This window comes from Rana temporaria, chromosome 1 (assembly GCF_905171775.1).
Source record: "Rana temporaria chromosome 1, aRanTem1.1, whole genome shotgun sequence".
Lineage (NCBI taxonomy): Eukaryota > Metazoa > Chordata > Amphibia > Anura > Ranidae > Rana > Rana temporaria.
The window spans coordinates 561,522,028-561,534,355 of NC_053489.1; the positions used below are offsets into that span (position 1 = coordinate 561,522,028).

Sequence of the window (12,328 nt, forward strand, 5' to 3'; positions counted from 1 at the left end):
GGTAAGCCACCCAGTATTCCCCAGATAGGTTAATACACAGAGCTAAAAGTTCCTGGGGAGAAAAGATCACCACTGAAAGTGTTATATTAGACAAAGCATGTGGCTCACTTTGTTGGGTGTGACATGTATCTAAAAAACGTGTATATATATATATATATATATACCGTATTTGCCGGTGTATAAGGCGACCGGGCGTATAAGACGACCCCCTAATTTTACATTTTTTTACGATTTTTTGCCTTTACTCGCTGTATAAGACGACCCCCCTTCCGAGGCTTCTGACGCTTCATATTTCTTTCTTCTGGAGCCATATTCTTCTCCATTCTTGCTGCAGCCAATCACGGCGAGGAATGTATTCTATTAATGAATACAAAGCCTGCTTGGATTGGCAGAGGCTGTAACATCATCAGCCCGCGCCTCTGACTCTTGAAGCCAATCCGAGCAGGCTACTGTATGTAGCCTGCTCGGATTGGCAGAGGTTGTTACTCCAATCCGAGCAGGCTTTGTATTCATTTATATCAATACATCGCTCACCGGGATTGACTAAGCGGTATATACTGTATGTTTCCGCACATCCAGCAGGCATCAGAGCAGCTGACCCGGCGTATAAGACGACCCCTGATTTTTGGCCAGTTTTTTTAAGTGTAAAAGGTAGTCTTATACGCCAGCAAATACAGTATATTATATATATATATATATATATATATATATATATATATATATATACACACACACACATATACACACACACGTTAGGTCAGCCTCTTAACCAGGGATTAGTGGAACAAACCTAGTACACACCAGAATTGGTTTTTTCGTTCAAGCCAGCAGGGCTAATAAAAAAAAAAAAATTACCACACACCCTGACAGCTCAGGAGGAGCCACTGTACCAACTACCTGACGTTAGTACAGCGATCTACCCTGCAGCGCTCTCAGCTATTGGTCTTAGACGGGCAGCAGACCTTATTCTGTAATGCTCCTTTCGACAGAAGCTGGTTGAATGGCTGTACTCGCCCGTGTGTACTAGGCTATAGGGTTCCTTCAGCAATGAGCGATTTATACCTCTCAGATGAGTAAACACTGACAATTATCTTTTTAGCTACATGCAGGGCTTATCTTATTGCATTCCCTGCATTATGGTTAAAAAAAAAAAAAAAAAAAAAAAAAAAATATTTATTATATTAAATTATATATATATATATATATATATATATATATATATATATATATATATATATATATATATATATATATATATAGCAATAAAAGTTGATGCCACTTGCTGTCCCCCCAAAAAACAAACACTTACTAGAGTCCTACAGCAATCCGACACTGTGCCTGGCTGCCATTCTCTCTTCCCTCTCACATTACACTCATTACTGGAGCAACTGGCTCCTGCTGCTAACAGACAAAGTGTGTGTGCGCTTGTGTAAGCTGCACTGTCTGTGGATGCACAGAGCCCGACTCAGGAGCGCATCCGCACATGTGCCTCCATAGGGCACTTAAAGTGGTTGTAAACCCTCCGGCGGAAGTTACACCTACAGGTAAGCCTAGATTAAGGCTTACCTGTAGGTGCTTGCAATATCCGAGACCTACATGGTCTCATATATTTTCAATTTCCCTGAGCGACGTCGTCTTCTGCGCATTTGTGGTCTTGAAAAGGGAACGCTGTGCCATTTCAAGTCGTTAAAGGCGGCTCCTGTGCGCATAAGCGGGAGTGACGCCACGCGACTCCGGCCAGTCACAGAGCTGGAGTTTCGCGCCCCCCGGAAGAGGGGTGAAGATTGACGCTTGCTGCCATGGAAAAAGACAGCGACATCACGGGCTTCTACTGCAGGCAAGTGTCACATAATGGGCTACTATGCATATGCTTTACCTTTGCAGGGAGACAGAGGAAGTAAAACCCATCAGGGTTCACTGCCTCTTTAAGCAACACTCTCTGTGTAATACCATTGCACAGAGCAGGCAAGTATGCCATGTTCATAATTTTGTTAAAAAAATAAATAAAAAAAATGCATTTATAGATTGGCCACTAGAGGGAGTAAGCACTCTGTTCATTACTTTGTCCCCCCTGTTGAGACATCTGCTAGACAGGGTGGGCATTGCTTTTCAAAGGATCGGCTGCCTCATAGGCTTGCATTGTGAGAAACAGCAATAGAGCATTACTACTGTGCAGCAGTGCAAAGCAGGAAGCAATGGTGGTTGCAATATTGCAATGAAACCCCAACTAAAGCTGGCTATACGAAACTCCACCCCCCCCCCCAATGCACATGTGCAGGAATTCTCCCTACCGCGTCATTGAATCCCGACAGTGGGACTCCCCCGCTGTGACATTTTTTCCCCAACAAGCCCATTCATGAGAAGTCAATCAGTAGATCAACTTTTCATTAATCGAAATAGCTATAGATGGATCGAAATTTAGACAGCCCCTGCTGAATCGCCATTCTATGGCCAGCTTTTCTCTTCCCCCATCTCCTACCTACCCTCACTCACCTGCTAAAATAATTTGTACATTTAATGCAAATACACACACACACACACACACACACACACACACTATACAACCCACCATTTTAAAAAATTTCTGCCAGGATTACCTCATGTTCATACATCGGTGCTATGTGCATGCACCCCTATTGCTGCAACACAAACACTGCAAATGTTAACTCAGTAGCCTTTTTTTAATTTGAAAATAAACATACCGAAAGAGCAAATAAAAAATATAAATAAAAAACACACACACACTTGGGTTACTAAGTGTGGGATTTTTCCAATCACAGATTTCTGCACACAGCCCAACACTACCCCCTCCTGGCTCAATTCAGAATGTCCGACAATTACTTACAGGTAATGCAACGCCGATAATTCTCTTATTTTGTCCCCTTTGACCTATTTAACCACTTAAGACCCGGACCATTATGCAGGTTAGGGACCTTGCCCCTTTTTGCGTTTCGGCATTGCCGCGCTTTAACTGACAATTGCTCGGTCGTGTGACGTAGCTCCTTAACAAAATTGGCATCCTTTTCCCCCACACAAATAGAGCTTTCTTTTGGTGGTATTTGATCACCTCTGCAGTTTTTATTTTGCAATATAAAAATGCAATATTTTTAACTTTTTGCTATAATAAATATCCCCCAAAAATAGATAAAACATTTTTTCCTCAGTTTAGGCAATAAGCGTTTATCGATTGGTTTGCGCAAAATATATAGCGTTTACAAAAAAGGGGATAGTTTTATTGCATTTTTATTAATATTTTTTTTTTACTACTAATGGAGGCGATCAGCGATTTTTCGTGACTGCGACATTATGGGGGACACATCGGACAATTTTGACACATTTTTGGGACCATTGTCATTTTCACAGTGAAAAGTGCTATAAAAATGCACCAATTACTGTGAAAATGACAATTGCAGTTTAGGAGTTAACCACTAGGGGGCACTGTAGGGGTTAAGTGTGACCTCATATGTGTTTCTAACTGTAGGGGGGCAGAGCTGGACGTGTGACATCAGTGATCAGACGATCACTGACATTGCCACAACGAAGAATGGGGAAGGTGTGTACACACACACACACACACACACACACCTCCCTGTTCTTTAGCTCCGGTGACTGATCGCGGGACATCAGCGGCGATCGTGTCCGCGGGTCCCACGGTCACGGAGCTTCGGACTGGGACGCGACCACACGGCTGGGCACTTAAAGAGGACGTACAGGTATGTGCTTGTGCCCAGCCGTGCCATTCTGCCGATGTTTTTTAGGGTGAACCTCCGCTTTAAGTGGTTAAACCCCCCTTCCTAACCAGACCAATTTTCAGCTTTCGGTGCTCTCACACTTTGAATGACAATTACTCAGTCATGCAACACTGTACCCAAAAGGAAAACATTTTTCCCCACACACACACACAAATAGAGCTTTCCGTTGGTGGTATTTAATAACCGCTGGTGTTTATTGTTTGCACTATAAATGAAACAAAAAAACAAAAAGGGACCAAAAATTCTGTATAAATACATTTTCCTTTGTTCTTCATAAAATTGTGGCCAAAATGTATACTGCTACACATCTTTGGTACAAATATCCCAAATTGGTGCATATATAGACAGATTTCACTGTTGTGGGTTTAGGAACACCTTACAGCACGTATTTGTGTGTGTGTGTGTGTGTGTGTGTGTGTGTGTATGCATGTATGCATGTACCAGCATCACATCCAAACGGCTAAAGATATTAACATGAAACTTGGCACACATGTTACTTATATGTCAGCAACAAACATAGGATAGGTGGTTTAACCCTTACCCACCCCCATTTGCCATGGTCAGGGTTTTTCTTTAAAGTCCCATTCAACTCTATGGGAAATACATGTTACTTCATAACTTCCAAACGGCTGTAGATATTTCGATAACACTTGGTCACATGTTACTTATATGTCCACTTAAACTATAGGATAGTTAATTTATCCCTTAACTACCCCCATTTGTGAGGGTCGGGTTTTTTGTTTAAAGTCCCCTGCAAATCAATGGGAAATGTATGTTCCCACATAACTTCTGTACGCCTGGAGATATTTCAATAATACCTGGTACACATATTATTATATGCCAAATAAAAATATATGACAGTTAAATTAACCCTTACACATATATATATATATATATATATATATATATATATATATATATATATATATATATATATACACACACACACACACATACTGAAGATCCTGGTAGAAATATTTTCAGCTAACGTCCAGGGCTATATCTGTGCTGCACTGTTGTCTGTTAAATTGCTCCCAGCCCTGAAGACAGTCTACATACTGCTCAAATTATGATGATGAAGAAGAGGAGGAGGGGGGGGGGCATTTGTAGTTCTGTCCTAGGGTGACAATGCTGCTCTTTCACATATAAAGTACGGCAAGTGAGCGTTGTCACCCTAGGACAGGAAGTGCATTAGTGGCAGGATCACCAGGTAAAGATAAAAAGGAAAAGGATTGTAGTCACCATATCTAAAAAGGACTGGAAAGCTGCAAAACATTAACATTTTTCTTTCTGGGTTTATAATTTAAATATGTTGATTCTGACACACAAAAAAAAACACACACACACACACACACACACACACCAAAGAACACACCCTTCTAAAACACACGCGGTATATACATACAGTATGTACAGGGCACTAGACCCAAACCACAAGCCTTCTACTTGCCAGCATACTAAAGACATATAAATATAATGGTAACAGAGCTATTTCGGTGACCAGCTCAGCACACAACCCATAATTTCAGGTTTACTTTAATCTGCAAGTAGCAGAACTTCTCCTACATATGGTATTTAAATATGAATTGGACAAAGAAAGCCCAGACTACAGGCAAGTCTAGATCTGCGATAACAACACGTTTCTCATTCATACAAACAAATGCAGCAAATCCTGTATGAGGTCAATAAGTATCTCTTGTAACAGAGAAAGCAACTCACCCGCGTGTGCCTCTGAAAAGTGACAGGACGCCCGGCTGCAATGGACATATACGTGTCAGCTGCTGCAGACAAGGACTCCGGGGACACAAGTCACATGCAGAGGCCCGCTACTTAATGCTTAGTAGGCAAAAGGTAACAGAGGCGGGTAGAGGTCAGTGACAATCTAATCTGGCGAGAGTCACCCCACATGCAGAGGGTGGCATCCCCGACACAATGACATGAAGACTGGCAGCGACAGACAGCCACTCACTTCCCATGGCAAGAGAAACATTAACCCCTCGCTGACAAAACAGCTTACATTGTGGTAGGAGATTTCAATAGTCACCAGTGTAGTAGAAACAGTTACTCTTTTATTCTTTTACTACATTGTTACACTCACACTAATCAATGTACATAGTGAAGTTATTGATTGAAAAAAAAAAAAGTTTTGTTTTGCTTTGGATTTATTCACCCGGAAAGTGCATTGTATAACAGCGCTTCACTTTTTCCTCTTACATTATGTTACAGCCTTATTCCAAAATGGATTATTTTCCCTAAAAAATTCTATAAAACACTACCCCCATAATAACCATGTTTAAAAACTTTGCAAATGTATTGAACATAAAATACATAAGTATTCGCAGCCTTTGACGTGACGTACAGATGTCGCCCATTTCCACTGATCATCCATGAGAGGTTTCTACAACTTGATTGGAGTACACCTGTGCAGGTTTCTGCACAGATGTCAATGTAAATCGGAGGCCGAAATCGCCAGAAATGTCAGTGCAGCACTGGATGAAAGATGCAAGGGTCTGTCAGGAGTCCAGAAACTCACTGACCTTTTAGGCTTCATTTCCACTGGCGTTTTTACAGCCATTTTTCTGAGCGTTTTTTACAGCTTAAAAACGCCTGTCCATGTTATTCTATGGCATTATGCCCACATAGGCGTTTTTGAGCTGCAAATGGCATAGGCGTTTTTGAGCTGTAAAAAAAACGCGGGACCAGGGTGTTCTGTGGCTCCAGCAATAGAGCTGTAAAAACGCCAGACATTAAAAAATGCGCAAAAACGCTCAAAAACGCTACCGCGGCGTTTGAGCTCCAGCTCACAAAAAAAAAATATATATATATTTTTTTACAAAATAAACATTGAGCCCTGGTTCACACTGGGTACGATTTGGAACGATTTGAGATGCGATTTGACATGTCAAATCGCATCTCAAATCGGCGGCAATTGTCGGCAATGGCACTGTCCTAATCAGTGCGACGCCGCATCTGCGATTTCAAAAAGTAGTTCCTGTACTACTTTTTGCGATTTCGGGCCGCGATTTACATTAAATTGCGGCAGAAATCGCGGCAAAATCGCAGCCGCGAAATCGCGGTAAAATCGCGCATTTTACCGCGATTTTGAATTCGCAGCAGTGTGAACCTAGGCGGACAGGCGTTTTTTAAGCAGTAAAAATGGCTAAAAAAAAGTGGCTGTAAAAACGCCAGTGGAAATGAAGCCTTATACACACACACTAATTACAAGCAAACAGATCACAGGTGAGGATGGTTACCTTTAATAGCCATTCAACTCCCTTTGTGTCAAATTGTGTTATCAGGCCAAAATCACCAGGGTATGTAAACTTTTGATCAGGGTCATTTGGATAGTTTGTCGTCAAGATTAAAAAAAAAAAAAAAAAAAAAAAGTGTAAAAACACAGTTGATTGATAATAAAAGGCTTCAGCCAAACACTAATCATGAGTGAAAGAAAAGTTTGGCCATTTTTCAGAGAATATGAATGATTACACAAACATAAATTCTGCCAGGGTAAGTAAACTTATAAGCACAACTGTATATGTCCAAAGATCTTAATCTACAAGGTTATTTCCAAACAGGAAATCACCATAATGTGTTTGTTAATATTTCAAGAACTACTGTAGTAATACAGTAAAATACACGTTACCTTATAGGAGCAGTGGGATGCAAGATATATAGTATTTCTGTTGCAGAGACAAGCAGATCTTAAACTGTCCATACATCAGGGCTCGACAAAATCCAGGCGCCAGGTCGCAATTGCGACAAGGAATTGTGACCTGGCGCCCGCCGGTAGTTGAAGCCGCGGCTTTGCGGCCTACAAGGCCACGGCCTCAATTACCGGCCATCGCGGGCACGCAGCGGGGGAGGTGGGGGCACACAGGCACAGGATCCTGTGTCTCCGTGCGCCCCCACCTCCCCCGAGCGATCGCGGCGGGCCCGCAACGGCCAGTAATTGAGGCTGCGGCTTTGCGGCGTTGGGAAGTCCCAAGCTTCCTTCTGTGACCTAGCGCCATCTGGTGGCGACTGTTGGCATTACAAGTAAAACCAGTTCTAATGAGTAAATTTTCACTGCCATCTCCTTCCCTCTAATTAGAACCCCCAAACATATATATTTTTTATTCTAACACCCTAGAGAATAAAATGGCGATCGTTGCTATACTTTGTCACGCCGTATTTGCGCAGCGGTCTTACAAGCACACTTTTTTTTGAGAATTTTTTTTTTTTATATTGTGAAATTGATACCCAACATGTCACGCTTTAAAATTGCGTCCGCTCGTGGAATGTCGACAACCTTTTACCCTTTAAAATCTCCATAGGCGACGTTTAAAAAAATTCTACAGGTTGCATGTTTTGAGTTAGAGAGGAGGTCTAGAGCTAGAATTATTGCTCTCGCTCCAACAATCGCGGCGATACCTCACATGTGTGGTTTGAATACCATTTACATATGCGGGCGCTACTGACGTGTGCGTGTTCGCTTCTGGGTGCAAGCTCGACGGGACGGGGCGCGTTTTCTGGCTCCTAACTTTTTTAGTTGGCTACTAGATTCCAAGCAAATTTGTCAAACCCTGCCATACATAGATCAAATTCCAGCAGATTCCTGCTGAATTGTTCAAAATTCATTCAATGGAAGGACCTGCGAGAACCAACAAGCCTAACAAAAGCTGTTTTTTTTTTTTTTATTTGACCTTTGTCAAAGTTGCCAGGAAAATTCTTGGCCAAGCAGCACCTGCATGCCAGTTGGATTGCAGATTTGTCCATACACGAGTTTGCCATCTACTTCTCCCACCCAAGTGGTAGCCATGTTAACAGATCTGGCAGCCAAGAGGGGAGGATTACTGGTGTCCAAATTCTGGGTACCTTGACCTATGCAAACGTTTAGCAACTGCTTTTAGGATAAAACATGTTTCCTAGTTCTTGGTTCCCTTCAGAAAAGCCATAGATCTACAACAAATCTACAGGCTTCTATGCAACCCAATGAATTCAGCCCATATTTGCAATCTACAGTATGATCAACATGGAATAACACAACCAGCCTGCTTTATAAATGGAAATTAATGTGTGGCAACCTTGTGGGCCAAGGATTTAGAATTTCTGACCCCGGGGGCATATTTATATTGGTTACACTTTCTCGGGTCAACTTCTACGTTTTATAAATAATGGAGCACTTTATTGTTAAAGCCGACAATGGTACCAAGTTTACTGGTTTCCCCAGACTGCCGTCATAGAAGCTGAAGTGCCTATAGCGTAGGGGCGATTTTGTTCACAGCGCAATGCTGAAATGACTCGCATCTCCTGATCAAGCTGCACTCCCCACCCCACTGACTCCAGAACAACAGGATTCATTGTGAGGCAAGCATCCTTCACTAAATAAGCCATTTGTTCCTTCTATCTGCTGAGCCTCTGGTCTAGTATAAAGGGGCCATTTGCTTCTTATTCATCTGGCCCTCCCACATACATATACACACACACGTGTGGGTCAGAATCCAAGAATGGCTGGACATAAGCGGACACCTCATAAGAATGACAGTTTTTAGTTAGGCAGGGCTAAACTTTACAGAATGAAACCAAAACTAGACAAAAATCTAACATGTCATCCCTAGGGCCAATTTACACTAACGTTGGCATTCTGAGGAGTGATCTTTTCACAGGGGTTGTAAAAGGTAAATGTTTTTTGACCTTAATGCATCCTATGCATTAAGGTGAAAAAACATCCGACGGTACCGGCCCCCCCGTTTTACTTACCTGACCCCTCGAAAGTCCCGCGCGCGTCCACGTGATCCTCTTCGGTTCCCAGCCTGGCCGTTGATTTGCTAGGCTGGACGGATTGATAGCAGAGCAGCCATTGGCTGGCGCTGCGGTCAATGACAGCGGATGACGCAGCGCGCCAGGGCGGAGTGATACAGTCGGCGGCTATGCCTGCCGCTGTTTCACGGGAGCGCGCTCGCAAAAGCTTTCCACCATGCAAGCTCACTCGAAGGTGGAAAGCTTTTGCGAGGAGGAGCCGAGACAGCCGCCGAGGGACCCCAGAAGACAGGGTTAGGGGACACTCTGTGCAATACGAGCTGCACAGTGGAGGTAAGTATAACATTTTATTTTTTTTAAATAACAAAACAAGTTTGCCTTTAGTGTTCCTTTAAGAGGGAGCAGTTGGGATGGTGGTAAAAACATGATTCAACTTTGACTTTTTACCACCAAAAGTCCCCCTAACAGTAAACAAGCCCTATGTAACAAACAAACTGCAAAGGAAACACTAAGTGCCGGTTCACACTACACCCACATGAAAGTCGGCACAACTTTGTGAGGCAACTTCGAGGCGCCTCCAGGACAGGCGACTTTGCCAGTGGCCAATCAAACAATAATCGTCTCTGGGGGAGGGAGAGGTTTGCCTGAGAAAACTATTTTCTCTTCCTGTAAAGTTGCTTCAGTTAAGACACTGATCTGACTTCCATTGAAATCAATGGGTACAAATCGCCTAGAAGTCGCCTTGAAGTAGTACAGGAACCTTTTCTGAAGTCGGAGCGACTTCAGTAGTGTGCATAGACGGCTCTCATTTACTTTCATGTCATTTCTCATGTCGGGCGACACAAGTCGGATTCCAAGTCGTGGTAGTGTGAACAGGCACTAAAGCCCCTCTTCACGTATATGTAGTAATATGTTGGGTATATATATATATATATATATATATATATATATATATATAATCTCCAAAATTGACCAGGCCAGATTTCAAACCTGTAATTACATGTTACACTTCAAAAAGACGCTTGTCGATTAAGAGACAGCATAAGTCTAGTTTACACATCAAACCTGTAATTACATGTTACACATCAAAAGAGGTTTGTCTATTGTCAATATGCAAAAAGACAGGATGGGTCCGTTTTTACACATCAAACCAATCAAACAATTACTCAGATCACATGCAATCTAATTACTTATTAGAGGGGGCTTATTAGTATGCAAGAATGCATACCAATTAGTGACTCTGGCTTGGGTCTTTTACCTGCCACTCTAAAAGACAGGATGTAGTTCCTGTCTTTCAGATCAAAGATGGCCAATCAAATTGCTCAGCTATTCAGTAAATAGGCAATATAATCTTGGGAGTTCTGGTTGTCACTCAGAGAATATACCCCTATGTATTCTCTGCATGAACATATGTTGGTCTGGAAGTGATCAGAACATGTATTCTCTAAGATGAGACTTAAGACTAAGGGTGCAACGGATCACAGTTGATCCGTGATCCGAACGGGTCACCCCCTTCGGATCGGATCACACTGTGATCCGCGGATTGCCACGGCTCCGGAGCTAGGCCGAAGCCGCGGCCTTTCCTAATGTTACGGCGGCGGCTCCGGAGCTAGGCCGAAGCCTTTCCTAATGTTATGGCCGCGGCTTCAGCCTACCTCCGGAGCCGCGACCATAACGCTAGGAAAGGCCGCGGCTTCGGCCTAGCTCCGGAGCCGCCACCGTAACATTAGGAAAGGCCGCGGCTTCGGCCTAGCTCCGGAGCCACGGCCATCTTGGTACACCCGGCGGCGGCCCTCCTCTGTTTACACCCACAGAGGAGGAGCCCGCAATCGGACACACCGCTCGGGGAGTGCCTGTCGGTACTAGCTGAGGGGGGGGTCACTGTACTGAGGAGGGGTCACTGTACTGAGAAGGGGGGGGGGGTCACTGTAATGAGGAGGGGGGGTCACTGTACTGAGGAGGGGGGGTCACTACTGAGGGGGATCACTGTACGGAGGGGGGGATCACTGTACAGAGGGGGGGGGGGGATCACTGTGGAGGGGGGGGGTCACTGTACTGAGGAGGGGGTCACTGTACTGAGAGGAGGGGGGGTGTCTGCACTGAGGGGGTACTATAGTTGGTGGGGGGGGGGGGACATGTGGATATTACAGTGGGGGAGATTTTTTTTTTTTTTGCCGATCCGAAAAATGATCCGATCCGTGACTCCTGATCCGAGGAACGATCCGAACCGTGAGTTTTTTGATCCGTTGCACCCCTACTTAAGACACTACATTACTTTGTTGGACTTCTGTATCATCTGTGGAATTTGGACTTTGTATTGGAAGTTAATTAAAATTGCGTTCTCTGGAGAACCTGTGTTGCTGCGAAACAACGTAATTTATAGTCATCATATTATACATTTATATCACTACATTTATTGGACATATATTAGATCACTACACACACCAGCAGACTGATTGGGCCCGCCTATCCATTTTTTCAAGCGGACCCGATTGCACCACCCATTGTAATCCATGTCAGTTTACACCCGCTTGCATCCGATCCGGACTGCCAAAAAACAGACGGGTGGCAGATCCATCTACCAGCGTCTCCCTGCAGGAACGTAGTCCCAAGGGAGGGGGCGAGCATGCCGACTAACCCCCAGCCAGAACAGCTCGGATGATGGGGACAAGCTTACTGAGGAGGAACAGGAAGTGAGAAATTCAGACAAAAAAAACCCCACACACAAACAGAACCTTAAGATCGCGGCTGCTGTTTCTCCAGTGTGAAAGCCCCAAAGGAGCGGTGCGCTGGCAGGACAAAAAAAAAGGTCCTGCTAGCCGCATCTTTGGAGCGGG

General features: G+C 43.8%; 1 protein-coding gene across 4 annotated transcripts in view; it reads right to left on the reverse strand.

The window, feature by feature from the left end:
• The window catches only part of ACSL1 (acyl-CoA synthetase long chain family member 1), a 113,030-nt gene that overhangs the window by 81,013 nt on the left and 19,689 nt on the right, over positions 1-12,328 (reverse strand). Inside the window, exon 1 of one of the 4 annotated variants that reach the window (XM_040334091.1) lies at positions 5,472-5,562. The exons of the other annotated variants lie outside the window; for them this stretch is intronic. The gene's annotated coding sequence lies outside the window, so the exon portion shown is untranslated. Of the gene's footprint in view, positions 1-5,471; positions 5,563-12,328 lie in introns of those variants that run through there. 4 annotated transcript variants of the gene reach the window in all.